General features: G+C 37.7%; 1 pseudogene; it reads left to right on the forward strand.

Annotated features, from left to right (window-relative positions):
- The first annotated feature begins 13,675 nt into the window (after window positions 1-13,675).
- LOC147631134 (expansin-A3 pseudogene) lies at window positions 13,676-15,400 on the forward strand (annotated as a pseudogene).
- The last annotated feature ends 1,733 nt before the right edge of the window (window positions 15,401-17,133 follow it).

Raw genomic sequence — 17,133 nt, forward strand, 5'->3', positions numbered from 1 at the left:
AACTTGAGATTGCGATAAGACATTCTTTATTTAAGGCATATGCTATTGTTTAAAAGAATACAAACTTTAACTAGTAAATCAATCAAATAGATCACTATTAACAATTAATAGAGAAGCCGAGGCCATACCTCAATCTCCCTAAGAATGATATATAATTGAAAAATAAAATATGTATATACCTTATAGAAATTTATCGTTTATCGTTGCCTTTACTCGTTAACAAGAGCTTTAGAACTTGACCTATGAGAATAGAGTCTTCTAATACCTTGTCTTACGATTGAAATCATCCAATCATCCCCAAGCTTTATCTCCTCTTACTTGTACTGTGACTCTTCTCTCTTTCTAAGGTCTATGGCAAAATAGCCTTCTCTTACAGGACTACGGCATACTATTCTTTCTCTAAAAGAAAAGCTATGGAGTTTTGGTCTCTTCCTCCGAAAGACCATAGCAATCTGATCTTCTCTTCTAAGATATTAGATAAGAATGAAGGGATATATACATCTCAAGCTCTAGGATTACCTTGAGACTACTTGCTGCCTTCTTACAGTTTTCCCTGTGTAGAGACCCTGACAGAAGTAGCAGATTGTTTCGGCCATAACTCTCTGATTAAAACTCAGAATATGGTCATATACCAGTCAAAAGAACCGGAAAGCATCTGGTCTACAAGCCAACGCGGGTAGAATAGGCAAAACGTCTGTATATAGCCACAAACGCGCCATCTTTAGAAACGCATTATTTTTCCACATTTTTAGTATGCATGGACTCTAAATATGTAAAAGTACTCTAAATACGACCTCCTATCACCTAAATTTGAATTTCTATTTTTGGAGATACTTATCTCTTAATAGAACTATTCTGATCTTCTAAATTTTTTTAGGATTTTTGGAGCTAATATTTTTATTCTAACACTTTCCTAATGTTTCTAGCCTTATTGTCTTACTCTTCTCTAAGTGCACTCTCTTTCCTTCTTGAAATCTATATTAAAAGAGACACATACATACATGGCTTGGGAGGGACCTTACAAATAATATGAAAATAAATGAATGCAAGTTTTAAGTATGTGTTACAAAACAAAAGGGTAACTCTGGTGCCATGCCTTTTCAGTGTCAAAAAAGCAAGGCAACAATTATGAAAATAAATGAATGCAAGTTTTAAGTATGTGTTACAAAACAAAAGGGTAACTCTGGTGCCATGCCTTTTCAGTGTCAAAAAAGCAAGGCAACAATTGAATAACAATATCTTGAACTCATTAGTGAGCCTAAAAACATAGTTTACTCGCATGTATTTAAGCATTCTGCTAAAGAAGTAACCTTAGATCTAAATCCAACAACAATTATATCTTAGATGTGTGCAAATTGCAAGCTGTAGTGGTGAAGTTCTATGATATGTCTGTTAAAGAATTTGGTGGCACACTAAAATTTGTACTAAAACTTGATGAGAGTGAAATTGTAAAGAATCAAAAGATAGAAAAAGCAAGTTTGACATTGATGAAAAGGGAATTGGATCCTTCCATAAAGCCAAGTGATCCTCAGTAATTAAGTGTTCAATCTAAAAACAAAATTTGGTGGCTAGTAGAGCATTTGAGGTTCCAAAAGAGGATCATGAGATCCTAAAGATGTTTTTCAATCTAATAGAGATGCCTATTATGGTTCAACATAAAAAACCAACTGAAATTCTACATATGGATGGTTTTGGAGACTACTCAGTGGAATGGCATCTTGAAAGTGATCTGAAGACACTAAAGTACATGTGTGGTGTCTCAAATGTTGCAAATGGAGAGTTCACTTGTTTGTATTGCATGCACTCAAGGAAAAAGAGTAAGAATGCAAAAAAAATGTGGAATATACATACTGAGAAGGATGGGGCACTGACTCGTGGATCAATTCATATGGGATGACGGAATAATGGTTAGGGTGGATCCAAAGTGGGACCCTATACTTGACATTCCTTTAACATGAGTTCATCCTTGTACACTACATGCCATCTATAAAATTGTGGAAATTGTGGTTTATAAGATGCAACTGATGTTAGAGGCCCAAGTAGTGTGTAAGAGAGTGGAGGAGGTTCTTTCATGCATGGGTCTACACAAAGGGAAAGTGTAAATCATAAAAGATGAGAAGAGGTTAGGTGAAGTGGAAATGTGCCGAGCAAACCAGGTATTGGTGGAGCTAAGGCTAGAAAATTTTTATCACCACCTAAGAACCATGAAGGCCATTTATTAATTCTTTAACCATGGAAGTATGAGGCATGGAAGAAGTTGTTGAGAAAACGTGGTGCTCATGCTAGATTCAAACATGTGGAGGAGAGAGACCCCAAAATACAAGAAGAGATCTTGCTTATTAAGTTGCTTAGACATACAACTTGGCTTTTGCTCTATCAAATGCCTTCTAGCTTTTTCTTTAAATAGGTGAGCTAGTGGACCATAAGTCCATTCACACACACACCCTTCTCCTACCCTTTTACATGACCTTAGTCTTTTAATAGAAGTTACACATGGTTGTCCCAGATCGTAGTAATAATGGCAAGACTAGAATTGCAAAGGCTAATGTATGGATTGCCTTTGATAAGGTTGCTACACTTTTACAGAAAATAACATTCAACGAATAAGATGCCAACGACTTTAAAGAAGCTATGACCACATTTTACATAATATTATGTAAAGAAGGCCATTTATTAATTCTTCAACCATGGAAGTATGAGGCATGGAAGAAGTTACACATGGTTGTCCCAGATCGTAGTAATAATGGCAAGACTAGAGGCTAATGTATGGATTGCCTTTGATAAGGTTGCTACACTTTTATAGAAAATGACATTCAACGAATAAGATGCCAACAACTTTAAAGAAGCTATGACCACATTTTACATAATATTATACATGGTGGAAGCATGGACATCAAGTATCATAACACATTATATGGTGAGATCCCCAATTTTGAATGTTCCTATGTTGTTTAGTGATTCTTATTGAAAATAACCAATGTGAATATGTTGTCATTTTTATTCGAGCACATTTGAAGGCTCATGTCCCTACTTTGCAAATCAGGGAAGCTTAGCTATCTGGTCTACCCAAGGCATGGAGCACTCACATTGGCAAGCTCATTGTGGGTTTCAGAAGGCCACCTTGCATAGTGGTGGAATCCATGAAGTCAGTGCATTGAGAAAATTACTCATGTGGTGGTATAGAGAAGGATTACAATAAAGATAAAGAGAAAGAAGACAAAGCCGATAGAACACATTGAATTCACGGGGCTTAATGATTTGGATATTGAAAATTTATTTCTTCAATAAAATTCATAATTATAAATTAGTGACTTGAATAAAATTTTGATTGGTTTTAACAATAGCTTCTGTATATATTTAGACTCTAGCATAACAATGCCATCATTATGCTACATATAAGCTGAATCCCCAAATAGTAATGCAAGGGTCCCAAATCTGACATCTCAAATGATGACTGCAAATCAGCCTTAAAGGCTGAAATCTGATCTATATCGGGTTCCGCATGTCATCAACATATAGAATGATGACCAAAAATGTGTCCTTACTTCTCTTCACATAGAGGGTACTCTCTGTTGGGCTGTTGCAAAAGTCATTTGCAACCAAGTATGCATGAATCTTCTCATACCATGCTCTAGGAGCCCGATTAAGGCCATAAAGAGCCTTTTTCAACCTGCATAATACTTTAGACTCTTCTCCTTTCACAGCAAAACCAGGAGGCTACAATACATACACCTCCTCATGTAAATCACCATTCAAAAATGTAGTCTTAATGTCCAACTGATGTACATTCCACCCATAATGTGCTGCCAAAGCAATGAGACACCTAATGGTAGTAATACGAGATGTGGTTGCAAAGGTCTCATCATAATCAATGCCCTTTTGTTGGGCATACCCCTTTGCAACAATTCTAGCCTTGTAGCGATCAATGCTACCATCTGCTTTGCATTTTAACTTGTAAACCCACTTAGTACCAATGGCCTTCTTTTTACCATGAGATAGATCTGTCAAATACCAGGTGTCATTCTTGAGTATATAGAGTTATACTCATCATGCATAGCATGCATCCAATGATCATCATCCTGTGCTTCCTTAAAGGAAACAGGTTCCTCCTCATCACATAAAGTAGAGATGAGAACATGATCCACATGAGAATAATCTGCATGATGAGAATCTACACGAGTTTTGCTAGGTAAAGGAGTTGCCAACTTGTTATCCCTCAATGTTTGCACAAGCCATTTTGGCATATGCCTAGATTCTTCTATGGTTGCTCTCTCCTCATCCACTACATCCTCAATAATTACCTCATCAAAAGGCTGATTTATGGGCTGATTTTGCACCTACAAAGGCTGAATTTCAACACTTGGTTGGGCATTCAATTGCTCTACATATGGCTGCCCTCCATTAAACAAAGGTAGGAGAAAATCAAACATGTCCTGTGAGCATACATTTCTGCTATTTTTTTGCATGAAAGCATAGGCTGAACTGAGTTTTTGACAAAAATAACATCTCTACTTACCAAAATCCGCTTTGAAGCTGGATGGTAGAGTCTATATCCCTTGCTTTCTAAACTGTATCCCACAAATATGCATTTAATCACCTTATCATCAAGCTTACTGCGCATTGTTGCTTAGGAACAAGAGAATAAGCAAGACAACCAAAAACATGCAAATGAGCCATAGAAGGCTTCCTGCCATGCCAATCTTCATAAAGGAGTTTTAGACTGTAAGGCCTTGGTAGGGCATTTGTTCAACACATAGTTTGTGCACATAGTTGCCTCTAACCAAAAACCATGAGGTAAATCTTGGTCTTTCACCATACATCGTGTCATCTCTATGAGAGACCTATTTTTCCTCTCAGCCACACCATTTTATTGAGGTGTGTATGGCACTATACATTGATGCCTTATGCCTTTTTTAGCCATATATGCATGAAATTCCTTGGACATATACTCCCCCCCTCGATCTGAAGAACGAAGGGTGCCAACTTTACATTCACATGCATTTTCAACCATGGATACAAAGTGCCTAAAGCACATAAAAACCTCTGACTTCTACTTTAATGGATACACCTAGCTATATCTAGAGTAGTCATCAATAAAAGTGACGAAGTAGAGATATCTCCCAATAGATGGTGTCCTCATAGGACCACATACATCACTATGTATAAGTTGTAATTTCTTAATAGCTCTCATAGATCCATCCTTTGGAAATGATGCTTGATGCATTTTACCAAGAATACACCCCTCACATGTCTAGAAGGGGTCTCAAGAGTTGGCAACTCAGACACCATATCATGCCATTGAAGGCATAATAAACTGCCATAATTCAAATGGCCGAATCGTGCATGCCATAATTCTACATCACGAGTCATAGAGACTAAGCAAGCATCATGCTGCAATTTCTCAACTACATCCATCTTGTATAGGCCATGAAATAAGGCACCTGAGGCAATGATAGAATAACCATCATTTCTATCCTGAGTTGTACATTTCTCATCCATAAATTTCACCATCAAGCCTTACAAGGCTAAGACACATATAAACTTTAGAAAGAGTAAATGCACCCCCATTTGCAGCAGTGAGCACAACTCTACCAACTTCTTTGATAGGATATGAGGAACCATTTTCACATCTGATGGTTCTTGCACTCTTCTTAATGCATGGCACATATAAACTTTAGAAAGAGTAAATGCGCCCCCATTTGCAGCAGTGAGCACAACTCTACCAACTCCTTTGACAGGATATGAGGAACCATTTGCACATGTGATGGTTCCTACACTTGGGACATATTCTAGAGATGAGAATTTTTTTTTTGTGAAGTAATGTGCTTACTAGCACCACTGTCAAAGTACCAAGCATTTGATTCTGCCCACTGACATGCATACATCATGAACAGAAGGGTCATAACTACAATGTACAGTCTATGCCCAATCATCGTAAGCAAAACTTGCAGATTCCTTCTTCTCTGCACTTGGTGCAAATGCTTTAGCCACAACCATGCTCGATTCTTTCTTTTTCTCCTTCTCTAGCCTTTTCTTGCACTCATTTATGTAGTGCCTTGGTTTCCTGCAATAGTGACACTTGCCCTTCTTTTTAGGCTTATCACCTTCTTTCTTTGCATCCTTACCTGAGGATTCTAATTTTGGCTTATAGCCACCATGCAAGAAGCTTTACCTTTTCCTTCCCTTCATCATGAGTCTAAGGATAGAGGAAAAACTCTGATAAGAATAAAAAAATGCATTGAGAACTGTGGGTACCAATGTACTATCAAGAGCGAGCTGCTCCTTAAAATCTTTGATCTTGGTCAAGAATCTGTCCATTGAGTCTCTCTCATTCATATACTCATACTCCAACTATTTGCGCAGATATGTAACACGTGCTTCGTTGCGCACTTGGTATAATGCAGTAAGTGCATCCCATGCCTGTTTTGAAGTCTTACATGACGAATATGAGGAATAATGCTTCGCTTCATATAAAGTGCAAGCAATCATCTCTTCCATCTTATCTCATTTGAGCACAGTAGTGGAAGATACTGGTGGTACATGTGGAAGAGCCACATCTGTATCAGATTCTACTTCAGATGTACCTACAACACGTGGTTGCACTGGTAGTTGTGAAACAGGATGAGTTTCACTACCACATTGACCACATTTCAAAGGCCTTTAGCATCAGTACATCCGTCATCATACAGGACCACAATGGGTAGTTAGTCCCATCAAGTTTGTCCTTAGCAGACAACATGTTGAATACATCATTACTGCCAGCCATGACTATCTACCAAATGAAAAATCTTTCAACACATTGTAAGTACTATTCACTGAATGCAATCTTGGATGGCTGCCAACTGTGAATCACCTACTACAAAGTGTATGAAAAATAACACAAAGTAGATAATAGAGTGTTACTGGCAAAAGTATGATGGTTGATGTTGTTGCACACCAAATCTTTGCCGCTACACATCCCAAATACCCAAAATCGAGCAAAACCAATCCAAAATGACACCTCTCCAAAACGTCTGCAGAAACCTTGCGGTGCCCAAAATATTCCCGAGTCATGCCTCGGACCCTGAAAACTTAGTATACTTTGTATACAGCACACTATAGTATATACCTTCTTCTCCTAAGAGGGTATCTCAATCGGAGATAGAAAAACAGGGTCGTGAAGGAGGGAGGAAAACTACTAGATCAAGTGTCAAGGAAGCTAGCTCTGATACCAATTGTTGGACTTAGGGTTAGGGTGGTAACAATGCCCACACACAAGATAGAGAAGCTTGAGAGCACACAAACTCACTAGATAAGAATCAACAAATGTGTGCCAGTTACAAAAGATAAGTACACACTCCAAAATGAGTAGATAAGAGGGTACTACCATGTAATGCTACATGAGTTTCTTTGATTGTGAATGCAGTACGACCCGATGTATCAGTTTGAATGTGTTGGTTTTTTGCATATTGCGTTGTAATGATTTTCATCTAAAATTTGTCGTTATTGGTCATTTGAACTGATTTCACATGTTGGAGTTTCCTTCATTGTGAATTCAATACAACACGATATGAGGAATTCAATGTGTTGGGTATCTTCCTATCGTGCTGAAGTGAATTTTATCCAAAATGTTTTCCTTGTTTGTCATTTGAGCCTGCCTATTTTGCATGTTGGAGTTCCTTTGATTGTGAATGCAGTACACCACAATGTATGGGTTTGAATGTGTTGGTTGTTTGAATATCGTGTTTTAGTGATTTTTATTTAAAATTTGTTCTATTGGTCATTTGAGCCAATTTTGCATGTTGGAGTTTCCTTCATTATGAATTCAATACAATGCAATATAGAGGGTTCAATGTGTTGGGAGTCTTCCTATCATGTTGTAGTAAATTTAATCCAATATTTGTCGTTTGAGCCTATTTTATATGCTGGAGTTTCTTTGATTGTAAATGCAGTACAACACGATGTATGGGTTTAAATGTGTTGGTTGTCTGCATATCACGTTGTAGTGATTTTTATCCAAAATTTTTCTTGGTTAGTCATTTTAGCCATCCGTCCTATTTTGTTATAGATGGCATGGAAAAAGTGGATTGTGAGGGCCTCCTCGTCGAAAGATCCTAAAATAGGTCAAAAAGATGCACCGAAAAAAATATATCCAGTCTTCGGTCAATGAGGATTCGGGGGTACGAGTAGCATAGGTCCATTTCACGTGAAGTGCAAAAGGTGTAGAGGAACATGCAGAGCGCAACTCCAAAGCTCCCACTCCAGCACCTTGTTAGATCCATTTGCAAAAGGAACCACATTGGTATGCATTGGTAGGGCTCGGCGCAATCAGGGTGGATAAGGATGTGGGTGTCTCTATGCCTAGAGTGGATGCAAATAAAGAAAACCAATCTATGTGTCCATCTTCTATTTCTACAAGCATGCAAGGTGTTTATGAGGGTTCAAACTATCCCAATGCCATATGGTTTGGATGATGACATCTTTCACTCATGAGTATGAGAGGGCATATAAGCACATGCTTTTGTGGGTGCAAAGGCCTATGAAATTTCAGTATATCATAGACATTTTGAAGTATGAAAATGTATGCTCAAGGTGGATGCAAAAGGAGGTACCATGCTATCTGGTAATTGCAAAGGAACAAATGTGGTTTGATGCTATTGAAGATGTCTCATCCAAAGTTGTTGAAGATTGGATAATGAAGTGGGATAAGATTTTTTTCCTTGACCACTTACAATGGAATGAAGAATCCATAAAAGGTCAATTGGGTGACTTCTCATGGTCGTGCAAAGATATGGTGGGACATAGCGCATTGTGGCACAAAGAGTTTATGATGTGAAAGAGATAGAGGATTCGGAGAATGTTTCCTACTACATAGAGTAACATTTTGTTCAATTGCATGAAAGAAAAGTTTTGGAGGATCAATGTATGAATCTTATGCAAAGTGGAAGTCTCCAAGACATGCCAAAAAGTTTTGATTTCTTTTTTCTTCATTGATGGATATAATGAAAAAGTGACAACAAAGAAGTTTGTGAAGGGATTACGTGTTGATCTCCACAAAGCATGATTGGTGAATTTAACAAAAGATATACGCTTAGAAAAGGCATCCTATTTGCTGGAATAGTGGACAACCACATAAAACTCAAGCAAGCAAAAGATTTGATGCATTTGAGTACTCAATGGTACTTGTGTGTCATGATGATGATGATGCGAATGATCTGAGGTCCAATCTACTTTTGGTATTTAAGAAACCTAGTGTACATGTTTTGGAAAAGGAATTGGGTTTCATGCTAGTTACTTCACAAAAGGGCCAAAAGGGAGAAGAGCATACATGGATGGTCCACTTATAACCATGAGCGTTTTTTGGATGCCAAGAAAGAAGTAAAAGGTGACTAAAGTTCATGCATACATGGTTGAGTTGAAGATTCATTCATATGGTAATGACATCCATAAGGAAGATGATGTTGAGCTTGATGGATATACTTCACATTCTTTTCCCACCACTACATCAAGCCTAAATTCTGACCCAAAGTCCAAGATTTCTATGAAGTAGATTTTCACATCACCATTGGTCATTAAGTCTGGATCACCTATTTGATTATGACCATTTGGAGAATGCATATAGTGGTGTTGATGCAAAAGAGCCAAAGGTTTAGACTCTTGGGAATTTTATGTTGCACAAATTTTGGAACCTTGAGGATGGGATGGAATGCAATGTGTCTCCATCATGTGAAGATTATGCACGTGAAGATCATGCTAAAACCTTTACATCATGTGATGGGAATATCTTTCATGTGAGGATATGGAGATAATGGATGAAAAGTGGATGCATGAGAATGGTGAAAGTGGATAGCCATGCTCAAGATAGTGAGGTATCACTTGTGGAGAATGCACATGAATATGATGATCTTGAAAATGGGAGTTCACTTCAATCCAAGACTTCTATATGAGAAGTTACTATTATTGCAAGAGTGACACGTGTTGAAAATTCGACAAACCCTTTATCATCACTTATGGACACTATTCCCATGATTTATTGTGGAGAAAAATCTTAAGATCATAGTGCATTGGCTGGTCAAACCATTGTATATTAGTACAACTCATGGGATTGTTGAGATGGATGTTAATAATCATGGCTTTTTACTGATGGGAGTGATGATGCAGTGGATAGTTTTTGTAAGGAGCTATCATCTTTGCATGATATGGAGTTACTTTCCTTGATGTGATCCTTCTTGGATTGTCATGCGGATCTTGTGAAACATCTATGATAATGCCTACATCCATGGATTTATTTATTCCTACATCCATGGACTTATCTTGTGGATTGTCGAATGAAGAGAGTTTGTCTTCTTCATCTATTTACACTCTTGGAGATGTCATTTGGTGATATGGAGGAATTTCATGGATTGATATAGACTTCACATGATGATCATGAAGCATTGGATAATGCTTATGTATATGGGGATCATCATGATAATGGTCTTGATGTTGAGCATTACGTGGATCATGTCATTGATGTGGTTAATATGGATGCTCATGACATTGTGGATGTTGATGAGGATCATTACTATGGTCACAAAGGATGGGCTTTTAAGTTTTCCCTTTGACTAGAGCACTTTGACTGGAGCCGCATTATGATAGAGGGAATAAGCATGGATCTACTTGGATATGTAATTGATCCAAGTGGTTACACATTTAGTTTATGGGAGCATTGTGCACATAGAGGGTATCCATTTGAACCAGGAGGATACATGGATAGCTACATTTTTTATGATGGTTATGCCCAATTTCCATTTGATCCTAGAGGCTATGTGATCCATGCAAGAAAGGTTCCTTAGTAACCACTCATGCCAGAAAAACTATGAGGATTTTGTGGAAGCAGTAATGAGTGCTAGGATGTGTGTACTCCGTCCCAATTGAGTGTAATCCCTTTCTTTCACGAAATCTACAACTTGGATGGGTACCCGAAAACGGTCTAGGGAGCTTATGGGACGATCCCATCAATAGCATGTGGCAACAAGGTAGAATGGTTTCCCTATGAATGTACTTCACGCATGTATTATGATATTAAACTTTGTATAAGTAATAGGCCACTTAAGAGCTTTGGGCGCCCGATGGCCCCATAGTTTAAGTGTGTGTGAACACTTATGACTTCATTAGGAAAAAAATAGACTTAAAAATGGTCTAAGAAGATCCATGTCACCAATTTCTTAGAAAAAAAGGGGAGTCATGGGATGAACCTTATGTATCCTATGCTACCAAAACCCCCACATGTGATATACCATTGGAAAGCCCGATTCTAAATCTACCACCTTCAATAAAATTGGAGTTTGTATGCTCAATTTATACCTTTCCCACTAAAAGGTAGATTTGTACATGGATATCACAATTGTTGGAATCCACCTTATTAGTGGGGAAGGCATAACTTGAGCATATTAACCCCACATTTATCAGAGGTGGTAGATTTAGAAGCTACTTTTCAAGGACTTTCCAATGGTATGTCACATGTGGGGGTTTTGGCATAAGATGCATAAGGTTCACCACCATGGCCCCCTTTTTTCTTGGAAAGTGATGACATGGATTTTTTTAGAGGACTCTTTTTGAGTCCAAATTTTTCATAATGGTATATTAGTCACTTTCTCTCGTAATACAATATACTCTCCTATCATGCAATAATCGTGTAATAGTCTTTTTCTTGCTAATCCTCTTCCTAATTACCTTTTCTAATTCATGCTAGTGAGTGTGTATGAGTAATTTGAGGTGAGAAACTCGTAGTCCAACATGGTAGTGATAACACTCGTGGGAGATGGTAATAGAAACTGCTACCCATGGAGGTGTGGAGCTGTTGAAGTGGTGTGCATGACTTCGGCCACAATGGGCATAACCAATGATCAATGGTAGGATTAGCAATGTTTTATACTACATGGAGGATGAAAACCACCTTATGAGAATAAGCGATATCTTTGGGAACTTTTAAAGTGTACGATATCATAGACGAGTGTAGAAGTAGAAGAGCATACTTAAAGCCACCTATTGAGAACAAGCGATATCTTTGGGCACTTTAAAAAACGTACGATATCATAGATGAGTTTAGAAGATAATCTTTTTCATTAGTACACTTTTTTACAAGGTTCAAAAACATAATAAATGATTTTCTTAATATACATATACATTAACTTCTAGTCTACCCTTTGCACACTAGTCAAATGGGGTGTTTGTAAAAGTTTGTTAAGGTAACATGATGGCTTTGTTGTCAAGCAAACCATTCCAACATTAAAAGAACCAAAGGATTAGACCAATGAGCCCGAAAAATTTGGCTATTTTGATCATGCTCAACCTTTATATAACATCCATTAAATGAGAGTAAAAGCCCTTCCTTGTAATCAATCATATACTTCTTAGTCTTCTTAGAGGAATTTTCAACAAATTAACATATGTTTTGAAGCCATTGATGATTCCCATATAGCAAGACAAAGAGCGTAAAAGTCATAAAGAACAAACAAAATTATCAAAAGCATGTTTTAGGAAGAACTTATAGGATGAAACCTCCAAGTTGCCTCCCACAACAACAATGTGCATTGCATAATCCTTCTCAAGAGGAATAAGAGATGTGATATGACTAGATACAGTAGTCCCTATTAGTGTGAAGATGGGATGCAATTTGCTACACTACTTCATTGGTTTGAGGTTTGCTCTTGTATAATGTATTCTTACTACTCTTAACGTGAAGATGGGATGCAATTTGCTACACTACTTCATTGGTTTGAGGTTTGCTCTTGTATAATGTACTCTTAACGTGAGGGGAAGAAGTTTCATTCGAGATGGATTCAAGTTGGATGTGACTTTATGCCAGCAAAGAAAGGAAATGAGCTTGGAAGCCGAGATTGTATAACGTGACATTAGATCATGATTCAAGGAGAGATACGTAACATGAGGCTGTATATCATGATTCAAGAAGAGGTAGTTAGCAAGGGGTTGATAACAGAACCGTCTCCAAAAATTTTCGTTCTAGGGGTGGGACAATAGCTGAGTGGATAAGGAAGCAACCTTCCACCATACATGTGTTGAAGTCTTGCTAGGCCTCCCCCTCACTCCAAAAAAAAAGGGATGAAAGAAAAGGGGGTGTGTGTACCTCCTTGCAAGTTTTGTGGTCTTTGCCTAGTAGAGGAACACGAGAGAACATTTTGTGTTGTAATAATACAAATTAGCTTTCGTGTCATATACTGATTAGCTAAAAATAGTTTTTTTTTTGGTTGGTCCTCTTCCTCTTTCAGCCAATTTTTGTATTGGGCTGTGTGGAGAAAATGTGAAAAGAAAAAAAGGCGTAGCTTGTAAGCATTGGTTTCTAGAGGTCTTTGCATGGTGACGTGGTGTTGGGCATTGCATGATCTGGTTGACCGCTTTATTTGACTAAGGCCCAGTTCACAGTGAAGCGGCGGAAAACACACTCAAAAATGAGCAATTCCAGGTGGACCACACAAGATAATGCAATGAACAAAGCGAGCCTCAACAAGTCAACTTGTCATAATTCATCAGTCTATGGACGGTGGGCCTTGCCCCTTGGATAGTGCGGCAACGGTCGCGATTGAGAGCCATCTAGGTTAAATCAGTTAATGACGGTTTAATTCCATAAATATGCGCGCTCTCTGTCTCTCTCTCCATGCATTCTCGGCCTACACTATCTACACGTCTTTGCAATATGGATTTAATGCTCTTTGCTTCAACATTTTTCGCCCTCGTAAATGCTGCCTCCGGTCAATATTCCGGATGGTCCCAAGCTTCAGCAACTTTTTATGGAGGGAGCGACGCTTCCGGCACCATGGGTAAGCCTTCTAATCCACTAACCTAACCATAATTTATCGTTTCTAAGCTTACCCAAAGGTCTTAGGATAAGATTAATTGAAGGAGCAATCGCATTGTGTTAGGTGGAGCTTGCGGTTATGGCAACCTATACAGCGAAGGCTATGGCACAAACACGGCAGCTTTAGCACTGTGTTGTTTGATAGTGGGCTTACATGCGGAGCCTGCTTTGAGCTCAAATGTTGGAGAGAACCCAAGTGGTGCACTTCCGGCAACCCATCTGTCATTGTGACGGCCACCAACTTTTGTCCGCCCAATTATGGCCTGCCCAACGACGACGGAGGCTGGTGCAACCCACCACGCTCACACTTCGACATGGCTCAGCCAGCCTTCCTTAAAATAGCGCAGTACAAATCTGGAATTGTTCAGGTGATGTATAGAAGGTCAGTGTCTAACCCTTTCCTTTATTTATCTTCTTTTCCTTGTAAAGAAGATCCAACTAGGCTTCTATGTAATTATAAAAAAAAGAGGGTCACATAAAATTTACATTACTCAATTTTTTTTTTCAACCAATCAAAAATGAGGACAACTCTTAAATCTATATGGGTTTTGTTTCCAACGTCTCCACTATATGCCGGTTTTATAAGTAAAATATATGAAAAATCATTCCTTTAAATAAGGGGTACTTAAAACCTCAACGAAATTCTCTTAAATCTGGTCGGTACAAATACACTAGAATGGTGTTTTTTTCATGCACTGCATAAAAACATCATAAGATATGGACATCATCCCAAGCGGGATGCATTAAATGAGTTGGTGTAGTTCGATGTCTCTCAAAGTGAGAACCCAAATTTCAACCCTCAGGGGGTCCACCTAAAAATATGTGATTGTATCATGTGAATTCATTAGGAGGAGTATATTAATATAAAAAAGTTACACAATTACATTTACAGGAGGGGGATTTTAACTAGTTTTCAGAAAAAAAAACCGTAAATTTATGAAGAAAAAGGAGTTATTTTATTAATAAAAGTATGTAAGTGTAAGGGGTTTTTTAAATACTCCTTGAATACACGTGAAATACATGATTTTTTTGGTAGTGTACCCCCCGGGTTCCAATCCCATTCCCAAATCTAGCCTAAATGGCAAAAATTTCAATACCCTGTCATTGCAATACAATATGGACATCCCCTCCATGGAACTCCTTTCTAGGGGGAGAATACATTCAAACCTTACCCTCTTTTCATTGTCTTTTCTAAAATTTTATCTTCTTCTCATTGCATGACAAGTCGGCTTGACTTGACTTGAAATATATGGATGTAGGGTGCCTTGTGTTAAGCACGGAGGTGTACATTTCACAGTGAACGGGTTTAGGTACTTCAACCTTGTCCTAGTTTCTAATGTCGCTGGGAGTGGTGATGTGCATGGGGTGTGGATCAAAGGCTCCCACACACAATGGATGCCTATGAGGAGAAACTGGGGACAAAATTGGGAATGCGGTGCCCAATTAGTTGGCCAAAGCCTTTCCTTTCGCATCCTGGCAAGTGATGGAAGAACTCTCACATCCTTTGACATTGCCCCAGTCAATTGGGAATTTGGACAAACCTTCATTGGCCATCAGTTCTAAAAAAAGTTATTTATGCATTTTCACTCTTTGTTATATCAACTTTGGCAATAATGCCAACTCCACATTGTCCCCTCCATTGTGAAACAAGTGAAAAGGGGGACTTAAAACATACACACGCATAAAGAATATATGGTTCTTTTAAAGATCGTGCACTGTACAATAATAATACAATAATAATATATAATCTAACTTACAACAAATCTATTATCTTTCTTGTCTACGTCTTTTGTTATTCTATCTTGCATCCTTTAAAATTAAAGGCTCAATGGCAAAAGTGGATGGCTTACAAAACTCATTGTGTCTATTTCTTTGGGATCTTTTATGTCTCATGTTTCATATGTGTAACCTTTTTCAAAATCAATCCATGCAAAGCCTTTTTTTTAAAATAGTATTTGTTTATGTTTTCTACTCAAGAGGTTCAAGGGTTGTTTCACTTTTCTAAATGATATTGGTGCACCTTTTGGAGCTTGGACCAAGTTTATCAATTAAGAAATCTCTTATGTAGTATGTGCATTATTATGGGAGTCATCAACACAAACCCCTTTTATTGAGCTCATGTGCTATCTTCCACATTCCTAGGCTTAATTATTTCATAAAGCATAGAGAGCTAGAGTAAGGTATAAGTGGGCCTATGATAAGTGTGGTTCCCCATAATTTATCTTATCCATTTTTATAAGTCAATAATGGAGCACACATTCAATATCGTAAATTGTAATCTATTTTCTAGATTTTCCTTTGTGAAAACCATTGTATTTTTAGGAGTGAGTATATTTTAGCTCTGATTTGAGTTTATAGCTATTAGATTTAAGTGAGGTTGTGAAGAATTAGCATAAAATTAAGCTATAGGCTAAGGATCTGAAGCTTGCATGGAGCACCTTACTTTAGTGAACTTGCTTTAGTGAAATGGAGTAGAGTGGAGACACAAGGAAGAATGGTTCTTGTGAGCTATCGGAGTTAAACCTTGAGTAGGCTATGAAGCAATGTAAGGAAGTAATAAGAGAGTGGTGGAGTTGAGAGAAGTTGTGTGAGACCCAATGGAAGAGAAAACCCTTCCATTATGCATATCTTGAGAGTGCTAGGAAAACATTTAAGCCTTAGGAAGGAAATACTTACATTACAAGGAGAAAAAAGAAGGAAGAAACTCATTATTTTCAAGAAAGATTAGTGGCCACAAATTTCCTGCATGAGTGAATGCCACATGGCCCTCACATAAGGAAATGCTAAATGGTGTTTATATGAATGAATGATGCCACATCTCAATTACATATGAGTAAATGCCAGATGGTTCTTGCACTAATCTTGACAATGAATAAATAGTTCATCCATGCTTGAACACCTTAAAGTAAGTGGGGGGAGGGGTTCACTCTATAAAAATCCATATATCACATTTGTACAACCATATATTTAAAATACCCACATTTTTTTTTTCATTTTAACACATTTGTTCACAACCCTTTTATAAATATACTTGTTTGTATATTAAAAAAAACCATTTGTAAGTCTAAATAAATAAACTATTGAAATGAATAATGCTAGAGTGCCAAGTCACCTAGCCAAGTTATCCCACATGAGCTATCATAGTTTTGTTGTACTTTCCTCATATAAAAGGGGTCCATTTCAAGCGATGTATCACATCAACTTAACTCAAGCATCAATATCAAGTAAGTCTATTTGGTTCACATTTGTCTATCTCTTTTGGTCTTGCCATTTGTTCAAATAATCATGTTTAACAT

Source organism: Cibotium barometz, chromosome 15 (genome assembly GCF_041138505.1).
Source record: "Cibotium barometz isolate CiBa-2024 chromosome 15, ASM4113850v1, whole genome shotgun sequence".
Lineage (NCBI taxonomy): Eukaryota > Viridiplantae > Streptophyta > Polypodiopsida > Cyatheales > Cibotiaceae > Cibotium > Cibotium barometz.